General features: G+C 45.3%; 1 protein-coding gene across 3 annotated transcripts in view; it reads left to right on the top strand.

Annotated features, from left to right (window-relative positions):
- Nucleotides 1-3,389: 3,389 nt before the first annotated feature.
- CSNK2A1 (casein kinase 2 alpha 1) overlaps nucleotides 3,390-19,906 on the top strand; it is a 45,242-nt gene continuing 28,725 nt past the window's right edge. The window contains exon 1 of one of the 3 annotated variants that reach the window (XM_040981689.1): nucleotides 3,390-3,508. The gene's annotated coding sequence lies outside the window, so the exon portion shown is untranslated. Of the gene's footprint in view, nucleotides 3,509-15,002; nucleotides 15,065-19,906 lie in introns of those variants that run through there. The other 2 variants (XM_040981691.1, XM_040981690.1) reach the window with 2 other exon arrangements.

Here is a 19,906-nt window from a genome sequence, read left to right as displayed (position 1 = left end):
TCTGTAGTTATTTTTTTCTTCCTTTGTCTCTCTCTCTCTTTCTCTCTCTCTTTTTTTTTTTTTTTGAACAGGTGAGGAAACGACGGCTCAGAGAGTTTGCACTGCTTGCTGTGTCCTTACCGCCGTCAGTCCTATCTCTGTTTTGTGTGTGTGTGTGTGTGTGTGTATCATGCAATAGTCAAGGCCAGCTTTCCATTTCAGGACACAATATTGCTCTCGATCTTTTTCATAACTGCCTCTTGTTAAATGTGTGATCTAGGGCAGTTGAACTTTTCTGACAGTGGTGTGCTTAATGTCTCAAATGAAAATAATAATATAGTCCTGTGTATATTACTAAATGTGCTGGTATGTATAAAGCATCTTGTACACTGTTTGCTCAAAAATGTGGCTTCTCATTGCTGCGAATGGCTCTGTTTAGTGGGATCATACTTGATGTAACCATCTCCACATATGTGGTTATTTAATGTGATCCAGTGCTGGCAAGGATGGCCAAATCAACTTCATCCTTCCCTTTGAGTGACTCTTGGCAATATGAGCTTGGTGTACTTCTTACCAAGAGAAGGCGGTCTATTTTTACACTTCTGGAATCTGAGCTGGTCACGTGACAGGCTTTGATTAATGCAACGAAAGTGATGCTGCAGCCCGCTTGAGACCAGGCTTCCAGAGGCCTTGCTATTTTGTTTGCTGCCTTTTGGAGGCCATCATGTGAGGAAGCCCTCGCCAGCTCACCAGAGAAACGCCAGGGAGGAGAACCCAGTCTCTCAGGCAACAGACATGTGTGTGGATGCGGCCACACAGCACCCAGCAGGTCCTACGGCCTGCTGACCTGGTGCCTGCAAATTTAACTAAGAACTTGCAAAACCATACAGTGAAAAGTGTTCCTGCTGAGATGTGTCCACATGGCCAGTTCACAGAAACCTAAGGAATTGCTTCTCTAGCCACTAGGTTGTTGGGGTATTTATTAGCAGCAACAGCAAGCTGATGCACTGAAGCATTTAGTGTTGTGATTCCGATTGCCTAATGGCCCAGTTTGAGACGCAGGTTCTATCTCTTGGCCATGGTCTGTGACCTCTCTGTTCCTCGGTTTCCTTGTCTGTTTAATGGTACGTTTTCGGTTCTTGCCTCGTCAGGTTGAAGAGAGGACTGAAGGAGCTGATGAACATTCAGTGTGGCACAGGCGGGCTCCTGCTGCTGCTGCTGCCTGAAGCAGACTGACACTGTGGTGGCCATGGCTTGGTGAACCCTGGGGTTTTGGCGCCCTGTGGCATCAGGTTGACCTAGGTGATGACCTACTGTGTCACGCATGTGTACGAAGAGTTGCACCCGCAGGCCCAGGTAGGCCCTCTGAATGTGACCATGGATGGAGGCCAGAATGGAGGCTGTGGGGGCGGCAAAGACTGAGACCATCAGAAAGGTGTCAGGGTTAAGCCCCCACCCCACCCAAATGAAAGCCCAGCTTCCATACCCTGGCCTGAATGCTGTGACTGCTCCTCCCTTTCCCCTGTGCCCCAGCTTTTTGCCCCTTATTCACAGTGCTTCAGCCACCAGATCCTCCTTCTTTAAACCTAGGACCTTGGTACTACCTGGTCCCTTCTTAAAGGGACCTGGTAAGTCCCTGAAGCTAAGGTTCCCTCTCCCACAGCTACCTAACTTTTCCTACCTAGCACTTAGGATTACCCTAAAGCCTTTACTGCATTTCACAGGCACTTAGCTAGCCTGCAATCACCTTGCAAGTGGGCCCCTCCGGGGAGCCCTGTTCACACCACATCCTCAGCCCTGAGCTGAGTGTGTGACTCATGGCCAGCAATCAATAGATGTGAGTTGATCAAACATAAATACAGAGGGGGGTGCAGGGGCGGAGCGAGGGTGTTGAGAAGCCACGAAAGGCATGATCTGATAGGCAAGTGGAAAGCCTGTCACTTCATGAAGGCACTTTGGGATTATCTTACCTGACTGCACGGGTGGGGAAACTGAGGCTCAGAGAGGCAGAAATGACCCCCTTGAGGGTATCCAGGGAACAGGTTCAAGGACCTATCTGGTGCACCTGAGCGCCAAACAGTCACTGGCACTTGCCTGAGGCCAGCTAGCACACACACCCTCCCCAGATCCCACAGAAGAGAGAGAGAAAGAGGCAGCTGTCTCCCAGCAAGCAGAGGTGCCAGTCAGCTGACTAACCATGCAGGGAGCGGCGGCCCATCCTTGGGATAGGCAGCTATTCTGAAGCACCGGGGCTAATGGCTGGGACAGAAATAACCGGCCCTCCTCACCCTTGTTCTAGCCCTCACACCTCAGCCTCACCTCAACACTTACATGCATCTGCTGTTAGCAGGGCCTGCGGGGCCACCTGGCCACTGCAAGCTCACAGTCTAGGGGAGGACAACGACCGGGGCCCGCAGGCGGCTGGGGACCATCCCTGGTGAGGCAGGAACCTCCCAGAAGTAAGGACACCCGAGTTAGTTTCTCTATATAGAGAGAAGTTATCCCAGTCTGAGGCGACGACGGCAGCCGGAGGCACCTGCCAGTGCAATGGAAGGAGGTAATAGTTTCAATGGATGGCAACAGCAGGAACTGGAGAGTGGCAGAAGACAGGTTGGAAAGGAAGAGAAGCCTTGAATGTCCAGCAAAGAGACTGAGCTCTGGACCAAGAGGTGCCCAGGGTCAGTTCTTGCACCATTCAGCATGCCCTGCAGCAGGGAGAGTCGGGTAGCGGGTCAGAGCTTAGGGAGAGCGCACCAATGCTCTCCGGGTAGACAGCTCTGAGCACTTTTGCAAGAGAAAGAACGGGGCCTCGGTCTCTGCAGGCGAGCACCGTCACTTCCCGGAGTCCCGCGCCACGCCCCACGCGAGCTCCAACTTTGGTTCACCTGGTCTGAACTCCCAAGTTTGATCAGAAAAAAAAAGAAAGAAAGAAAGAAAGTGTTGGTGGAACCCTAATGGTAGACCAGGAGTCCAAGCAAGCGAGACTTCAATTCCCAAAATGCTTCGCTCCACAGCTCTGCAGGTGGCGCATGCTTCTCCTGGAGGGAGGCGGAGCCAGCTGCGCTTGCTGGGATCGCCTGCCGTGGGGGGACCTGCGGGATACCTAAGCTCGGCCATCTTGGTTTGGGTCAAACCAGTCGTTTTCTGAGGGGGCGGTGCGTGTTGTTTCCCGAGCCAATCAGTCCAGGCACTGGAATCAAATGCGTTTGATGTCCGCAAATCTTGATACCCTATTTGAAGGCGAGAATTCCTCCCCTCTTATGCCCTGGCTGGAACGGAACCCCCCGAGGATACAATAGTACGTCCCAGCATGGCCGCTCTCAGCCAGGTTCCACTGAAGGCGGAGCTTGAGCTGGCTCTCCCCGCCCCCCCGAGGGGAGGGGGTTTCCGCTTCCGGCAGCGGAGGCTGCAGCCTCGCTCTGGTCCCTGCGGCTGGCGGCCGAGCCGTGTGTCTCCTCCTCCGCCGCCGCCATATTGTCTGTGTGAGGCGAGGGGAGAGCGGCTGCCGCCGCTGCCGCTTCCACCACAGGTACTGTGGGAACCTCCGGGAGAGGTCGTTGGGGGTGGGGTGGTTCCAGGAGGGCGCAGCGGAGCGCGGCCGCCTCTCCCGCATCCCGCAGACTTCCGAGTGGCCCGTCCCCTGCCCCCTTCCTCACACACACACACACACACACACACACACCCGTCGAGGCCCCTGCACCCGTCAGGGAGGCCGGGGGCCACCCCTTAGGGTGGAAAGCGTGGTTTTTGTGTGTGCAGGGGTAGGGGAGGGAGCAGGCAGAGCCCGACGTGGGAGTGGGGACCGGCTGTTGAGTGGACTGCTTGTTGCAGTGGACAGGGCTGGACTGGGCGGGGACTGGGGGGCAGCTTGGAGATTGGGGTCGTCAGAGGGGGAAGGGAGCTTGAGGGGTGGGACTCCAGGGGATGCTGGGGGAGGGTGCCAAGGGAGTGGTGCCTGCTGGGTAGGGTGAACCCTTCGGCGGTGCCGGGCCGCGGGTGTAGGGGCCTGGCCAGGGTCCTCCTGGGCGGGGGTGAGCTTGGCACCTGCAGACGGGTCTGAGAGAAGTGAACTCCGGGCGGGGTGCTGGGAGAGACAGGGTGCGTGTGTGTGGGGAAGCTACGAAGTGGGGGCCTAGCGGGTGGGATGGGGGTTAAAGGCTAACGGGGAACTTGGGTGGAAGAGAAGTATGAAATGTTGACTGCCAGTGTACATCTGTTGGTGACAGATAATGAGTTTTTAAATTTTGTATTCTTGTTGGTTTCTTGGCGTGTTGGGGCACTTCCTGGCTGGGCAGGTGAGGATGGGTAGAGCTTCTGTAGTGTGTTTTAGGGAAGCGACATCATGGTTAAGAGAAGTTGCTCTTGTGTTCAGTGGGAAGCAAGGAGTTCTGAAAAGGAGGTGACAGCTTGCTTTCATCTGTCAGGTTGTTCCAGAAGGAAGTGTGGGGAGAAAAAAACAGAAAGCTAGGAAGAGAGGATTTTTACCCCCTAGAGTTGGCAGCCTCATTCCACTGAAGGAGTGGCAGTGTAGGCCAGTGGTTAACAACTAGATCATCAGGATTCTAAGTATCAAGGCCATTACTGCTTAACAGTGTTACCTAGTACACTCTGCAGGCTGCAGTCTGACCTTTCCTGAGGGATGGCATTTTCTAGCTCAAAAAGAGTGAATAAAATAATTTGTGTCAAGTGCTTACTACAGCAACTGGGAGATAGTAAGGGCCTTCTTGATTTTGTAACTAATTACTAAAGTAAGGCCTTGCTGGTATTTAGGGAATCGGGGAGGGAGAGGAAATCCTTGACTGTGGGTGAGTCCTTACCGTCAGGGATCTAGCTTTGAAAGAAGCTCCAAGTGGCAGTGTCACTTGGCTTGACTGGTTTGGAAGACCTGGGCTGCAAGCCTGGGCCCTGTACCAGTTCTTCCCCATGTCAACTTGAAAAGTTCACCTGCAGTCTTCCATGGCCGGCTTGTCCTTCTGTGACTTTGAAATACTTGGCTTTCCTTTTTCTATCGGGGGAGGGTGTATGACTAGAAGAATGAAGAGATTGAAAGTCTCTTAGGTGGATTTATCAGCTGATTGTAAAGTTAGGTCAGCATGTGGCAACTTTTCTTTAAAAATGCCAAGTTATGCCCTCTCCTGCGTAACCCAGAGGGAGAGTGCACATTCAGGCCCAGGAAGCGGATGTGTGAGCTTTGGAGTCCTGGGTACATTGTGCTAGTTGAATGTGAAGCAAGTAGCACCTTCTTTCCCTCAGTTTGACTTTAGTCTTCCTGTTGTCTGCCCAGTCTGTTCCGGGATGAATCCTTGCTTTCATTATTATGTTTAACTGTGGATATATATCTTAATGACACACTTCCAAGAAAGGGGGGATTTTCTTTGGGAAGTGAGTTTAAAGCCTTCAGTAGGGTTTTGATTCACAGAAGGCAGAGTGAGGTACCATTCTACCCACCAAGGAGGCCGTACCTCAATCTCCAAAGTTTGTGCCTGTGTTATGTGGCCAAGGGGACTCTAAAGATACAAAATGAAGAATCTTGATATAGGGAAATCACCCTGGGTTTTCTGGGTAGACCTGCAGTCTTTCTCCAGCTGGAGTCAGAATTGAAGCAGAAGTACCCCATTTGTTGGGGTGGGGAGGGTCCCAAGGAAAGTCAGAGGAAGAATGGGGCAGTCTCTAGGATCTAAAGACCAGGCCCCAGCTGGCCGCCAGCAAGGAAATTCTGGACCTCGCTCCTACAGCCCCAGAGAGCTGGCTTCAGCAACATCGTCCTAGAGCCCAGAGGTAGATTATTCTTTGTAGATATCTTCATTTCAGGCCATTGGGACTGTAAGCAGAAAACCTAACCAAGTTTGCCCAGTTTAGAATTTATACAAGCAGAGATAATATATTTGTGGCTTTTGAAACCACTGTGTATGTGGTCATTGCAATACAACGTTCTTATAGATGGTAGATGTTGGTGCCAGGAGTTGGGGCACCTAAAAATGGAAGTCAGTGGGTGAAGGTCAGAATTTTGAGGCGTGTGATAGAAAAGGCCTAGAATAGGTTGTTAGTCTGGATAGCTTGTTGTGGGCCTGCTCATGCGCCCAGACTTGGGTATGTGCTCTTGGAGACTGACGGAATGGTGATAGTGACTAATGTGGTGCTGTGAAATGCTCTGTTACACGAGAAACGTGGCTGTGTACCCGAGATTTCCAGGCGTCATGCTGAAAGTGCAGCCTGTGTTATTTGTGGTTGTCAGTCTGAGGGAGAGCCCGCTGGGTTCTTAGTAGTTCTGTGCTGAAACAATGCCAGCTAGAATTGAAAGAAAATAAAAGTTAGTAAGTCTGACTGCAGGACCCTCCCAACTCCTACCAACTGGAGGTGGGCTGGAGGTGGGCCACTTTTCATTTAAAAAAAAAAAAAAAGACGTGACTCAGAGATGGAGGGGTGGAGCAAAAAGCCACCGCGTTTTCTCTGGCGGAGGAAGGGAATGGAGTTTGCCCAGGCTTTGCGATGGCTTTGGACCTTTGACTCCGTTTCTGCTGAAGCTGGAACACAAGCATCTCTGTTACCCTGCGCCTGCCTTGCCAAGGCATGCACTTAGCAGGTTTCTTACGAATCATCCTTCAGGAGTTGTATTTAATCAGTTACACCCAGAACTTCATCCATATCTGAGCTAAGGGGTGAAAACTTGGGCTTTCTGAGCTAATGGAGTTTAGATGAGGTTTCTGGACTTTGAGTGGATATTGTGTGAGGCCTTTGGGGCTTTGGATGAATGTGTTTTCTTGTTTAGAAAAGGCCTGAGTCCTGGAGGCCAGGGAGTGGACTGTGATAAGAGAATGCCACCCTCCCCCGTCCCTGGAATCTACAACTATTGTGGGGCAGATGGGGCTTCATAGATGTAATTAAGAATCTTCAACTAGGAATCGTGTTGATTTTCTGGGTAGGTCTAGCATAATCACATGAAGTTCTGAGCTAGAGGGCACAGAAGGGGTTGAAGGGGCAGCAGAGCTTTAGCCGTAACAAGGACCCAGTGGCCATGACAGAAGGGGCTACACAGACACTAGGAGAGCAAGCAAAGGCAGTGGGGTCTGTGAGAAGGCAAACTGAGCCACAGCCTCATGGACCTTGCAAGCAAATTTTCCATTGAGGCCCTCTGGGTACTTTTGTTTTTAATCTTGTGAGACCCTAAACAGAGGAACAAGCCTGCTTGTGGCCTGTAGAAATGTGAAATGATAGATAAATTTGTGTTTATTGGTGATTATTTGTTATAGCAACTACAACAGTAGGTTTGCTGGTTTTATTTCATGATCCTGGGGGATTATTTTCTAGAGAACAAAAGCTCAGAGATTATTTTATGGTGATTTGGTCCTGGACGGCTTCAGAGAGTGTGGGTGAGATGGACCCGTTGTCCCCTCCTTGTTCATGTATCCTCTGACTGGTACATGATTGATACAAGATTGGCTTAGTAAAGGGAATTGTCAAGCTCCAGGTCATTTTGTAGGATTTCTATAGATTAGTGAATCTTTGCAGGTCTCTAATAAATTTCTTGGATAAATGATATAATTTGTTTACTAATTAATTGACTAAACCAAGCAGTGGCTTTATGTAAGAGCCTTTTAAAGGCATTTACTGTTTTTAGAGGAGATAAGTGATATTTCTTTCCTTTTTTTTTTTAATGAATAGCCAGTTGTATAATTGTCTATTCTCATACATACTTGTTCTGAAGTTGTAAGATCTTTCTTCTCTGTCGTAATTTGAGGTTAAAAGTCAGATTTGGGAATCATCAGATTGGATTTTTAAAAGATTTATTTATTTTTATTACAAAATCAGATATACAGAGGATGAGAGACAGAGAGGAAGATCCTCCATCCGATGATTCACTCCCTAAGTGACCGCAGTGGCCGGTGCTGCGCCAATCCAAAACTGGGAACCAGGAACCTCTTCCAGGTCTTCCACATGGGTGTAGGGTCCCAAAGGTTTGGGCCATCCTGGACAGCTTCCCAAGGCCACAAGCAGGGAGCTGGATGGGAAGTGGAGCTGCCAGGATTAGGACCGGCACCCATATGGGATCCAGAGACGTTCAAGGTGAGGACTTTAGCCACTAGGCCAGGCTGCCAGGCCCCAGGTTGGATTTTTTAAACAAGATTTATTTGTTTTTATTTGAAAAGGAGAAAGCAGATTGATAGAGAAGAGATAGAAGGCTCTTCCAGCCACTGGTTCACTCCCAAATGGCCATATGACCAGAGCTGAGCCCATCTGAGGCTAGGAGCATCTTCCGGGTTACCCATCTGGGTGCAAGGTCCCAAGGCTTTGGGCCATTCTCTGTTACTTTCCCAGGCCAAAAGCAGGGAGCTGAATTGGAATCAGCACCCATATGGGATGCCAGTGCTTGAAGGTAGAGTGTTAGCCCGTTTCAGCTATTCAGAAAGGTCTTTTGCTTTTTGCTCAATAACAGTGTCCTGTAGTGTGGGCTTTACAGCACTGTGAGTAAAGCCATCACTGGGGACACCTATGGCTCAGACACTGCATGATTCCACTTCCCGCTGTTGCGCATCCAGAGGCCGCAGGTTTCCTTCCATCAGAGTGGGAGATTTTGAGTTTTTCGTCCCTGGTTTTGACCTGGCCCAGCTCAACTGCCATGGCATTTCATGAGTGAATCAGTAGATGTCACTGTGCCTTTCAAATAAATAATAATAATAATATATGGGCAAAGATTTAAAGGCCTAATTTCCTATTGGAATCATAAAATACAAACTCATTGTAGTCAGGTGGAAATGAAACTCTTCTTTAGTTACTACATGAAAGATTGTAGTGTTTCAGGCTGTCAGGCTTTTGAAATGATCTGCTTGACTTCTTTGTAGTGAGGGAAATTGGGTCACCTGAAGCTTGGGTCAGTGGTTAGGGAACACATCTACCCACAAGCTGGCCGGAAGTCGCACAGCAGCCCTGGGTGCCCCTCCTTTCCCCTTTCCTCCCTTTATTGAATCCTGCCTAGGGCAGGTGGCATTGCTGGCTTGTTTGCTTCATAGAATATTTGTAAGATTCATTGAGAGACTGCATACAACATACTTAACAGTTCCAAACATAGTAAGGACCCACAAAATGTTAACTGTTTAGCATTTGTGAAAACTGTTTTGACAACTTTGGTGCAGATGTTGCAGTAAAGTTTGCACAAGTTCAGAAACTAAAAACTGATGTTCCATTATGTAAGAAAGAGCTTAGCATTTCAAGATAATAGAATCCTTGTGCTACTTGATTTAAAATAAGAAACTGGATTTGCTTGGTCGTGTATGATGATTCACTGGGTAGCTTACACAAGAGTAGTTGAACACCTAACATGGATCATTTCAAATAGTAGATTATTTAATTGATTACTTTAGAGAGGAATCTAGGCCAACCAACTTTTCACATGGAGACATCCTCGTCATAGCAAAAGATGTGTTTGTATTGGGTTATAGGTAATTTCTCCTACACTTTTGTATGGTCAATAGTATAATTCAGCAGACCTAGTTGCTGAGCAGACATACTTTTGTAGCATTGTAGAAATCAAGAATTCAGTCTTTTAAAGTATAAGATAAAAAACTCACTGTTACATGACATAACTAGAAATGGCATTTCCATAAGTTTGTACCAATTCTGTGTCTTTCAGCCTTCAAGAAAAGTTATGTAGCAACAGTTATTATGGTGGACAAGCTTGCTTTTTTTTTGTTTTGGTTTTATACTAGTGGTGGTTTTTTTTTTCCCTTAGAAACTAGTGTTTTCTGTAGTCAGTTTTAGGAGTAAACATCAAGGTACAATTAGATTAATCTTTTATGCTTTTGTATGTGTCATATCTGAAATGCCCTTATTGGTTGTTCATCATTTGCACTTTCTAGTGTTGTGAGGTTTTCTGATTGGTTTTTATAAGCTGAAACATTTTAATTTGCTTGGAAAAATGAACATTTGAAGTTTTGATTAATGTTATAATGGGCATTTCTTATTTTAGCTACTTCATTAGTGTTATATAAATTTTAAGAAACTACCCTATTAAGAGAATGGATACAGTATTTTCTTTAGAAACTGTATCATGTCATTTCAGACAATAGGAAATAGCCATATGTGGCTGTTGAATATTTATAGCCAATAAGCATGTTTGTTCCACCAATGCTGAGTGCTTGCTCCATTTTGATAGGTGCTGTGTTAGGACTCTCCAGTTTGTCTCTGCTCTCAAGCTCACAGTGGAGCCATATGTTGGAATCATAGATCTTTTAGCCACAACTTGGTAGCTTTCAGAGGTATTTTCCTATGAAAGCTCTTTGTATCTTGTGGAGTTTCTGAGAAAGCTACGGGAATTGGAATTGAGCAGTGGGGTTGAGCTAAGAATCAGCACTGTTGCCTAGTGCCTGGATCCTAGCCTTACATGCTCTGGGATCCCATTTGGGCGTGTCCCAGCTGCCCCTATTCCCTTCAGCTCCCTGCTTGTGGCCTGGGATAGCAGTAGAGGATGGCCCAAAGCCTTGGAACCCTGCACCCACGTAAGAGACCCAGAAGAAACTCCTGGCTCCTGGCTCCTGGCTCCTGGCTTCGGATTGACTCAGCTCTGTTGCGGTCACTTGGGGAGATCTTTCTATATTCTGGCTTTCCAATAAAAATAAATCATAAAAAGTATTTTAAAAAATCAGTTGAGTTTGCTTGTGGGAGTGGAAAAGAAGCTGGGTATGGGATGGAACTTCTCTAGCTGTGGAGGGAGACTTCAGCACACTTAACGTCTCTCCAACCTGGGCTTTCTCATCTCAATTGGAATCGCAACTACCTCGGACACCTTGGTAACCTTGAGTTTCTTCATCTGCGAAGTGGGGAGTTAGTAATACCTGCCTCTGGGTTTATGAGGATTCATGACTAAAGCACCAGCTGATTTATCATCTCAGGATCACTGTGAACAGTGAGATCATTTAAAACTGCCTTGGCCAGACTAGTAGTATTAGTTCTTTCTCTTTCTTGTTAATCAAGGTGATTTTGTGAATTACTAATCTACCCTCTTTATTTTCAATTTCTGCTGCTAAGTGTTTTTAAGTTCTTAATGAGACTTTTCTTTTAAAGAAAGATCTATTTTTATTGGAAAGTCAGACATACAGAGAGGAGAAAAAGAAGAAAAGATCTTCCCCCCACTGATTTACCCCCCAAGTGGCCACAATGGCTGAAGCTGAGTTGATTAAAGCCAGGAGCCAGGAGCTTCTTCTGGGTCTCTTGTGTGGCTGCAGGGTCCCAAGGGTTTGGGCTGTCTTCGACTGCTTTCCCAGGCCACAAGAAGGGAGCTGAATGGGAAGTGGAGCAGCTGGCACACAAAGTGGTGCCCATATGGGATGCTGGCAGTTGCAGGTGGAGGGTTAGCCGTTGAGTTGACCTGTAATGAGAGTTGACCTGTCCTTCCTGCTGTTAGTCTCGCGAGTGGGTGAGGTACTAAATTGCTGGTTGGGGCAGATCGATAGAACTCGCAGTGTAGAGTGCCTCAGTTAGTCATGTATTTTGCCAGAATGGTTATCTAATCGTGGTGAGTCTAGGATTCCCTTTGTTCTTACAAATGGAAAAGTTAATCTTTTCTCCTCAGGTTCATGAAAGGTTCTAGGTGTACTCACCGATACACTTAGGAATATGGAACAGAGCACTTATTCTTACTCTCCCTGGGGTATGGTGTTTGAGGGGAGGTGTGTGGAGGAGACCTCTTGCATGAAGTCTCCTGCTGTATGTCCTCCTCTCTCGGGTAACCTTCTAACTTGATTTTCTGTTGACTTTGTTTTTAAATCATAAACTTTTTTTGGCAGAGCAGGAGCCTTTCTTAAAAGTGTCCCTTGTATTTATGAGTATATAGAGTAGCCTTGGAGTTAGTCTACAGTTTAAAAATATATATCAAATCAGACTATTGGCTAGCAATTAAAATAGTAAAAATTCAAACATGTATTTGATACACAATTTATTGTAAAATTATCAGTGTCAAAAATGTCACATTTGCTTCTGTTTGTCTTGACCAGTTCATTTTTTGCTCCAAAATGTTACATGCCATGCCTAATGCAGTGGAGACTTAGGAAGCAGTGCAGCCAAGTTCATCAATATTCATCTGTGGCTACCTGTGTCTTTTGCTTTGTGTGCCTGGGATCTTTTTATAACCATCCCTGCTGGAGTCCAGCTCCAGCTGAGTTCAGAACTCGAGAAGGGTGCATGGATGAGGCGTAAAGAAAATAGACGGACCACTAAGATTCCATGATCATTGTGGACAATGCAAGAAAACTATCCACTTTATACAGAAGTAGTCAAAATCTGGCTCAGACTTTTAACGTCATGGTCAAGTGGGTGTTTCTAAGGATAATTCTGCAGTTTGCTTCACCTAAGGCAGGATGTTATCCATCCTGGTGCCGTGGTTAGGAAGTTCTCAGTAGAAGGCACATATCAATCAGTAACACATTCCTACTACAATCCTCATTCTACAGTTTAGTCTTGAATCAGCTAAGGGAGGAAATGTGTCACAGAAGGAAGGACCTAAAGATCAAAGAAGGAGGGAAAGAATAGATTCCCACTACACCTGAGGACAGAACACCCTTGATTAACATATGGTCAATGGGAGAGGAAAACCTTAAGCATAGGTTCCCACTATACCTGGGGAAAGAACACCCTCGGTTAGTATATGGTCAAAGGGGGAGTTAGCACCCTTGATCAGCATATTGTCAATGGGGGCAGCAGTAATGAAAGGCTTTTTGGCTAAAAACAGTATCAGCAACATCAGCTTCCAAGCTCACGTTGATATTAAACAGACAATGCCTAAATAGATTACAGAAATCTCAGTGGGGTTGTCCGGTGTCCATTCAAAGGGAGGCGGAGCTGCATTCAGGTTTTCGTAGAGACATCCGCTGGGTCCTGCTAAACAGCGGGAAGTTCCTTGCAGCCCTGCCTGCAATGGAACAATACTCTTCACGCCTTCCTGTCTTCCACACCCATCACACGGACCCCAGCACATCCCTGTGACATCTTGAAAACCCACAGACATTGTTGAATCTCTGGGGAGCCCCATGTGCCTACAGGCCTTGAGGGAGGGAAAGGTCACCTCTCGGGTGCCTTCCTCTTGGTAGCTGTGCAGAAAAGCTTTTCCACTTCAAAACCTGGTTTTCATATAACTGTGTTCCCCCAGCTATCCCATTCAGGTAAGAGGATAATGATGAGGAACTCATCCCACAACTTGCTTCCAAATTCAAAGCAAATCATTTTATTGTAGTATTTTTGGCAAGCTATTAATGAATCATTTTGCAGAATGAAGGAAATAGTGCTGAGTTCAGGTGTTGAATGTAGTGAAAAGAATGTATTTAGGCTTTAGCTCCTAAACAGAGTGAGTTCGAATATGTAGGTGAGAAGTTAATACTCCTGTGATTTTGGAGTAGGTTGTTTAGCCCCTCAACCTGTTTACTTTGTATCCTGTGCAGTGCCTGGTTTATAAGAGGCATTCACATGGTAGCAGTGAAATGCTACATTCTACCTTAGATTACTCTAGGTCTCAAATGAAGTTTTTTATCTTTTGGTTCCAGGGAATTGTGGCTAGAGCAATAAAGTCACACATTATAACATTTTGTATGTGTTGGCAGACGAAAAGCTATAATATAACTAATATGTATAAACAATGATGCTGAGCATCATGCATTCAGTATATTGTTTGTTGTGGGAAATTAAATTGAACTTCAAATTTCTGTTCATTTTTTGGGGCAGAATTGTGGTAATCTAGATCTGACAACTTGGTTTTTGTTAAAATATCTTTCTTTGTTTTAAGATCTCCCACTGTTGGTTACATTACTTATGTAATACTGAAACTTTGATCCCTTTTGTAACTAATTTGGTAAAATGAAATCCTAATGTTTGTTCTGCCATACCTCCTGGTTTGTTTTATGGAGGAAATACTTGTGTGTGTTGTGTTTTGAAAAAAGAATGTAGGTAAGAAGACTAAAAGATCCAGTGGCATGTTAGGACTGTATGTAAGCAATTACTGCAGGAATTATTGAGAATATTTATATTTGAGATTCCAGCCCATAATAATACCAGAAAAAAACTTTGTTGAGTTTCAACAGGTGCTTTTCTCACTCAGTTTGTACTTAGAATATTGGCATTTGAAGGTCAGTGAGGGGAATTGCAAGGAACTGGTTAACCATTCTGAGCTGTTTGTTGCCCTTCATTTAAAAATGAAAGCACTACTAATAAGATATTTTGATTTTAAGATAGTTTGATTGGTGGGAGAGGGATTAGAAAGCCAATTTAAACTAGAAAGACAAAGACAGTCTGGTGTGATAGCCTAGTAGCTCGATCCTCACCTTGCATCTCCTGGAATCCTATATGGGCACCGTTTCATATCTTGACTGTTCGACTTTCCATCTAGCTCCCTGCTTGTGGTCTTGAAAAGCAGTAGAGTATCACCCAAAGCCTTGGCACCCTGCACCCACGTGGGAGACCCAGAACAAGCTCTCCTGGCTTCAAATCGGCTAAGCTCTGGCTGTTGCAGTCTCTTGGGGAATGAACCAGCGGACAGAAGATTTTTCTTTCTGTATTTGCTTTTCTCTGTAAATCAGCCTCTCCAATTAAAAAATAAATAAAAAAGAAAAAGCTTTTTCAAAATATTTTTTTTTTGAAAGGCAGATTCATAGCGAGAAGGAGCAATAGAGACACAGAGAAAGACCTTCCATTTGCTGGTTCACTCCCCGTGTGGCTGCAACAACCAGTGCTGTGCTGGTCCAGAGCCAGGAGCTTCTGGGTCTTCCATATGAGTACAGGGTCTCAAGGCTGTGGACCATCCTCAGTTGCTTTCTCAGGCCACAAGCAGGGCGCTGGATGGAAGGAGCAGCCTGCACTCAAACCAGTGCCGATTGGGGTGCTACCGTTGCAGGCAGAGGATGAGCTTGCCATTCCACCATCCCGGCCCCTCTATTTTTACTGTTAGATAATTTTCTTTTTTGACTTATTCTAGATTGGGCCTAGGAGGCTAGTTTATATTCACTGTTTTTGTTTTTTGTGTCAGTGGCCTCCAAATGGATGATCTCCCAGAAGAAATGGTTGCTCATTAGTTGTGTATCTGGACTTCGTTTGAAAGCTGAAACAGGTGATTGGACATCTCTTGAAAAAAGGGGGAGGTTGTAAAATAGTTTCTTATCCTAGTGCATAGATTTTGATTGTTCAGGCCATGAGATAAACTTATTTAAAACATTTTTTCTTAAAGATTTATTTTTATTGGACAGGCAGATTTAAAGAGAGCAGAGAGAAAAATCTTTTTCTTTTTTTTTTATTTTTCATTGAGAAAAATCTGCTGGTTCACTCACCAGATGGCACAATGGATGGAGCTGAGCCTATTCATAACTAGTACCCTCTTCCACGTCTCCCATGTGGGTGCAGGGTACATAGGACTTGGGCCATTTTTTGCTGCTTTCCCAGGCCACAGGCAGGGACCTAGACCAAAAATGGAGCAGCTGTGACATGAACTGGCATCCATATGGCATGCTGTGCTTGGTGGTGGAGGATTAGCCAGTTGAGCCAATGTGCTGCCCCTAAGCCAGATTTTCTTAACTGGTATCCTCTGTTAGAGGGGCTTAGAGATGTTGGTCCTGTCAGCTGTCTGGTAACCAGGTCTGCAAGTCTTGATCACATCCCATTGCCATACAAATACTAATTTCTCTTTGTGTCTTCTCTTAAAAAAACAGGCAGCACTGCTTTGGAAAATTCAATAATTAGGTGTCATGAAGTTTTACATTCAAAAGATTATCTTTTAAAGTAAATTTTAAAAGAGCATTTTTAAAAATTTTATTTTATGTTTTATTTTAAAGTTAGTTATAGAGGAGAGACAAAAGAGGGAGAGATCTTGCATCTATTGGTTTACTCCCCAAATGATCACTACAACTTCAGCTGAGCCAATCCAAAGCCTGGAACCAGGAGCTTCTTCTGGGTCTCCCACACAGATGCAGGGTCCAAGGACTTGGGCCATCCACCCATTGTTATTTTCACAGGTTACAAGCTAGGAGCTGGATGGGAAGTGGAGTAGCCAGGAAGACAAACTGCTGCCCATGTGGGATGTCAGTTGAACCAATGCATCGCCCACAGTTATATTTTTTAAGTGTTAACAGTTGTTACTTCAAAAAATATTTACTGTGAAAATTTTAAATTTATAATTTAAGAACTGATCAGCTTTTTGCAAACAGTGTGAAAAACTTGTTGAAACTTGTTGAAAAACAAAATGTTCCAGGTGTTTGAAGAAGCATCATTCATACTAGCCAAACTGTTGAAACAGTTCCAGCACACATCAAGCAGTGAGTGAATCAACAAGATGTGGTATATCCTTTCAGTGGATTCCACCATAAGAAGAAATGAGCTATTGTTATATACTACAACATGCATGGAACTTGAAAACATTGTGCTGGGCCCAGCACTGTGGCCTAGTGGCTAAAGTCCTCACCTTGAATGCTGGTTCTAATCCTGGCAGCTCCACTTCTCATCCAGCTCTCCCTGCTTGTGGTCTGGGAAAGCAGTCGAGGATGGCCCAAAGTCTTGGGACCCTGCACCTGTGTGGGAGACACAGAAGAGCCCCTGGCTTTGGATTGACTCAGCTCCAGCCTTTGCGGCCGGCCACTTGGGGAGTGAACCATTAGACGGAAGATCTCTCACTGTCTCTCCTCCTCTCTGTATATCTGACCTTGCAATAAAATAAATCTTAAAAAAAAAAAATGTGCTGAGTAAAAGAAACCAAATATAGAATGCAATGTATTACGTGATTCCATTTATGTATATTGTCCAGAACAGGCAGATTGTGGACAGGAGATTGTGAAAGGGACTGATACTGGGAGTGGTTCCATGATTCTGGAATCAGAATAGTAGTGGTTGCACAGTATTATCAGAATACTAAAAACTATATCCTATAGTGGTAAATTTATTAAATGGATCGTTTCTCAATTTTTAAAAATACATTATGAGCCCATTGGGCATACATGTCCACATATACACTCTGAGTGTTCAGGCCACCACATAGGCAGTAGAACAGTATGTGAATCTAGGCAGCTGTTTCTTCCTTCCTTCCTTTTTTTAATTGGAAACGCAGATTTTCAAAAAGAAGGAGAGACAAAGATCTTCCTTTCCCTGGTTCATTCCTCAAGTGGCTGAAACAGCCAGAGCTGAGTTGATCTGAGGCCAAAGCCAGGAACTTCCTCTTGGTGTCTCCCATGTAAGTGCAGGGTCCCAAGCCTTTGGGCCATCCTCTGCTGCTTTCCCAGGCCACAAGCAGGGAGCTGGATGGGAAGTGAAGAAGTGGGACAGGAATTAGCGCCGGTGTGGGATCCTGGTACATGCAAGATGAGGATTTAGCTACTGAGCCATTGTGCTGGGCCCATGCAGCTTCCCTGGCTTTAGAGAAGTTGTGTGGTTTTACTTTCTGTGAAATGAGAAAAGGGTACCTGGGTCTAGGACTGTTTTTAAAAAGTGATCAGTGGAGGGCCCGCCACCGAGGTCTAGTGGCTAAAGTCCTCGCCTTGAGCGTGCTGGGATCCCTAATGGGCACTGGTTCTAATCCTGGCAGCCCCTCTTCCCATCCAGCTCCCTGCTTGTGGCCTGGGGAAGCAGTCCAGGACAGCCCAGAGCATTGGGACCCTACACCCATGTGGGAGACCTGGAAGAGCTCCTGGCTCCTGGCTTTGGATCTGTGCAACACCAACCGTTGCGGTCACTTGGGCAGTGAATCATTGGACGAAAGATCTTCTCTGTCTCTCCTCCTCTCTGTATATCTGACTTTGTAATAAAAATAAATCATAAAAAAAAGTGATCAGCGGAAATTCAAGAGCACTCACATAGTCTTTAGAGTTGAAAACCAATCAGAATGTTGCGCTTGATTCCAGCCTGTGTTCTGTTTTTGGCGAGTGTAGGACAGCACACCCTATTAGCTGCTGTTTATTCATGGTCTGCAGGGAAGGGAGCAGCCCTGTCTGTTTTTCCCTGTGTAGTGACACACCCAAGGCCAGATCTGGGTTTTAGTGGTTTCAGTGTAGTTGTTGCTCCTGCAATCTCATGATGCGTTGTAAATCCAAAGTTCACTCTGGTGGAGCAGTGAACGTGCAGCTCTGTCAAGGCTTCCAGATCTTCTGTCCATCTCATGGGTTGCTTTCATAGCCTCAAATGTTGTAAAAACTTACTGCTCCAACAAACATCTGTCACACCAACCCACTGGTTTCATGTCTTGCGAAGTGATAATATGAAATGAAATCATTTTATTTCTGCTATTATTCATGCAGTAATATTTTCATGTAAGAGAAAGACATCTTTAAAATCAGCTGCACATCATTAAGAGAACTTTCCAAAGTTTATGGAAAATGGATATAAAAGGTGTTTATTTTGGTGCAATATTTTGATAACACTTTTTCCCTTTTTTAAAGATTTATTTATTTCGTAGGTAGAATTAGGGAGGCAAGGGACAAAGGGAAAGATTATTCCGTATGCTATTTCACTTTCCACATGGCTGCATTAGTTGGAGCTGAGCTGGTCCAAAGCCAGGAGCATCTCCTGGGTCTCCTGTGTGAGTGCAGGGATGTAACCTTGGATACTTTCTCAGGTGTTTTAGCAGAGAGCTGGATTGGAAATGGAGCAGATGTGACTCAGATTGGTAGCAGTATGGGATACCAGCACCGTAGGCGCCGGCCCCCACAATAAAGTTTGGAAATTCTTCATTTATTTACTTGCAAGACAGAGAATAAGAAATTTTGTTAGTGGTTTACTTTGCAAATGTCAGGAGCCAAAACTGAATGCAGTTTTGTGATAGGGACTCCTCATTGTGACAGGGACCCAGTACTCGAGTCCTTATTGCTGCTTCCCATGGTATGTATTTGGAAGAAGTTTTGAGTTGGGAGCTGGAGGCAAGCCTGGAATCCAGGCCCTGTGGTTTGGGATGTGGGCATCCTAACATGGGCCTGAATGCCCACCCCAATGTATGCTTCAACCCAGTTTTCCACAGATTTTTATCTAAAGTACTTTCCTATTCTTGCTCAGTTAGGAAAAACATAGAGAACTTGCTGGTTCCTAAAGAGAGGGTAGTATTTGCCCCCACAAGCAGTATTGAAGGACATAAACACAATGTAAAGTGGTGCGGATAGAATGGACACATTTAGAACCCATTGATTTAAAAAATATTTGTAGTGGCTGGCACCTTGGCATAGTAGGCTTAAATAGCAGGGTTAAATTATGGGTTTTGGGATTCAGGAGCTTACCGTGGAATTGAAGTCTCTTTTTTGCCACATGTCAGGACTGTCAGTGTGATCACTAGTAATGCTTCAGTAGGCTCTGCCCTGTTTGTCCTGTGGAGTCAGCATTCTTCCTGTCCACTAGAATGGCATTCCTAAATCTAACCTGTCTTCAAAAGGTATGAAAATTGCTTGTGGACATATGTTGTAACCACCATAATAATTTTAAAATGCTTAAATCTGAAGGAATTAACTTGATGATTTGCAAACACTCTATTTCTCCTAAGAGTTATACTAATTAATTTTAGTGTCTGAATCTTGCCTGCAGCAGTTATCTTATTGGGGTTAGTATAATGTTGGTCTTATTTCTTTTCGCATGTATTGGCATTCTCTCATGAGGCAGACTTACTGTTAATATAGTATGGGTACATGGGGGGTCTTGTTGTTTGAGGCTGGAATGCAACAGTGCCTTTTTTTTGTTGTTGTTCAGATTGTTCCAGCTTTGGCCATTGGTGCTCTTTGTTTGTTTGTTTGTTTTGACATTTGTTTATTTGACTTTTGAAAGTCAGCTGCAGAGAGAGAAGAAGAGATAGCAACAAAGATCTTCTGTCTGGTGGATCACTTTGCAAATGGTCACAGTGTACAAAGTTGGGTCAGTTCAAAGCTGGGAGTCAGGAGCTTCTTCTGGGTCTCCCATGTGGCTGGAACCATCCTCTGCTGCTTTCCCAGGCCAT

Source organism: Ochotona curzoniae, unplaced genomic scaffold (assembly GCF_017591425.1).
Source record: "Ochotona curzoniae isolate NIBS_2020 unplaced genomic scaffold, NIBS_Ocur_1.0 contig_3520, whole genome shotgun sequence".
Lineage (NCBI taxonomy): Eukaryota > Metazoa > Chordata > Mammalia > Lagomorpha > Ochotonidae > Ochotona > Ochotona curzoniae.
Note: the sequence above shows the minus strand (reverse complement) of the source record. Positions and strands in the feature narration are given on the sequence as shown.